Below are 2,530 nucleotides of genomic sequence, written 5' to 3'. Positions count from 1 at the left end.
TTTTTGGGTTGAGATAATTGGGTGTTCTGTTGACTTCTTGAATTCCAAGCTCCAGCTCATTCTTTAGATTTGGGACATTCTCATCAACTATTTGTCTGAAAATGCTTTCTAATTCCTGCCTTTTCCTTCTCTTCAAGAATGCCCATTATTCTTATGTATCCTCTCCTGATGGTATCAGCTAGTTCTTATTTTTCTCTCATTATTTCTCATTTTTTTGTTTCTCTCTTCTTTGTTCTGATTTATTTCTAGATTTCTATCTTCAGTATCACCGATCCTTTCCTCCATTTGGTTGACTCTATTTCCCAAGCTTGCTATTTCACTTTACAACTCTTGCAGTGTGTTCATCTCCTAAGTTCTATTTGGTTCTTTTGAGGGTTTCAATTATCTTGCTCTGCTCATCTAGTTGTTTTTTCAATTCCTGAAATTGTTGATTTGAGTTGTTTTGGATCTCATTGAGTTTTTTCAGAAGTACCATCCTGAATTCTCTGTCATTTAAGTTGCATATTTCTATGTCTGTAAGCTTATTTTCTGGAGATTTTTCTCTTTCTTTCTGAGATGTCTTGTCATCTTGGTTGTTCATGGTGTTTAATGGACTATTTCTGTGCCTAGGCATTAATGGAAGTGTATACTGTTGTTTTTCCAGAAGGAAGATTCATTATATAAAAGTCTCTCTTGAGCCTGCTGCAAAGAAGGTGCTTTTCTTTTAGATTCCAGTAGGTGGCATCTAAGCCTCTTGGATCCTTGCTTTATATAAAGTCTAAATAATGTCTTTTTTATTTTCTTGTAGATATTTAATCACACTCACTACTCTCTGTTTCAGTCCCTGTCAGTGTTAGCAACAGTTTCAGTAGCATTTGCTCAGATTCCCTGGGGCTCCGTGGTGTCTCAGAGTGTATGGGGGAGGGGCCCTCTGGGTTGGGAGTTGAAGTCTACCACTCAGCCCAGTTTTGCAACCGGGGGCTGTTAAAAAACAACTGTTGTTTCTCTGTGGTCCCGTCCTGTTTCTCTGCTTTCTGCCTTGGCGACTGGGCCCTGTTGCCGGCTATGTAGAAGTCATGGCACTTCAAGGCAGGGCTGTTCAGGGACGGTGCCGCGCCTTCTCCCTCCCCCACCCCCATTCCTGCAGGGAGCTCTAGAGGCTGTGAGAGTTAGCTTCAGCCGTGACAGCGTTTGCTCAGATTCCCATGGGGCTCCGCAGTGTCCGGTCTCAGAGGGTATGGGGGGAAGGGCCCTCTGGGTTGAGAGTTGGAGGCTGCAGCTGAGCCTTGGTTTTGCAGCTAGGGTTGATAAAAATCAACTGTTGTTCTCTGCGGTCCCATCTTGCTTCTCTGCTTTCTGCCCTGATGACTGGACCCTGCTGCCACTTTCATAGAAGTTGGAGTTGGAGGCTGCAGCTCAGCCTTGGTTTTGCAGCTAGGGTTGATAAAAATCAACTGTTGTTCTCTGCGGTCCCATCCTGCTTCTTTGCTTTCTGCCCTGATGACTGGGCCCTGCTGCCGCTTTCATAGAAGTTAAGGCACTTCCAGACAGGGCTGTTCAGGGAAGTCGCCACACCTTCACCCCTGCCCCTCTTCCTGGAAGAAGTTCTGGAGACTGCGAGAGGCAGCTTCTTTATTTCTCCAAGTCCACTGCCTGACACCCGGGGTTCTGACGTGTGATAGTTCTTATGTGCAGATCCCACACTCAGATGTGCTGGCGTGCAGTTTGGGTGTTTTTTTGTTCAGTTTTAGATGTTCAGCTTATTGTTGTTTCAAGGGGAGAGATCTGAGGATGTCTCTCACTCTGCCATGTTTTCCCAGAATACTTGAATTGAATTCTTAATGTGATTTAGAATCTCTGAGACTGGTAATAATATTTTCATTGATTAAGTTTTCTAAGTTCTAATTTATTTTAAGTCTTCACTCCCATAACTTACTATTTTCATTCTGTAAATCAGCCTTCCTTGAGAACTGAGAAGTAATGCTAGTGTTTACTGGCCTAACCTGTAGCACAAAGGGTTTAGATTATATAGAAAGCTTTCTCAGTTCCTCCCATGTTTTGTTAAGATTATGTTATTTGCCTTTTAGAAATTCCCATGTGGTTCCTGTTGCTCTTAGGATAAAGTCCTGAGCTAGGCATCCACAGTAGTGAGGCAAGGGGGGCACAGTTTCGGAGGCATTTGTCTTTCATGACCACCACTTCATAGATATATGACTTGGCGTAAATTTACTTAATTTTCTTGAGTCTTCATGGGGATTATAATTCCTCATTGATCCTTGAAGGATCAATGTAAGTATTAAAAGTAATGGATACAGTTTGCTGGAAAAAGTACTCAATAAATAGGGCTGCTACTGCTGATAACCTGGCTTCTATTTACTCCTTGAACTCTTATCATTCTGTCCTTACATACAATATGAATCGACCATACAGAAAAACCTATAGGCTTCTGGAAGAATCATAAGCTGTTTAAATGTGTTTCTCCCTCTGCCAGAAATGCTTTTCCTAACCTTCATTACCAAATAAGAGCCATTCTTCAAGACTAGGCTCAGAC

General features: G+C 42.4%; 1 protein-coding gene across 1 annotated transcript in view; it reads left to right on the top strand.

Moving 5' to 3' along the window:
- DNAH8 (dynein axonemal heavy chain 8) overlaps positions 1-2,530 on the top strand; it is a 307,121-nt gene that overhangs the window by 204,030 nt on the left and 100,561 nt on the right. The window lies entirely within an intron of this gene.

The sequence above is a fragment of the Pteropus alecto genome, unplaced genomic scaffold (genome assembly GCF_000325575.1).
Source record: "Pteropus alecto unplaced genomic scaffold, ASM32557v1 scaffold7, whole genome shotgun sequence".
NCBI lineage: Eukaryota > Metazoa > Chordata > Mammalia > Chiroptera > Pteropodidae > Pteropus > Pteropus alecto.
This window is presented reverse-complemented; position numbering and strand designations above follow the sequence as displayed.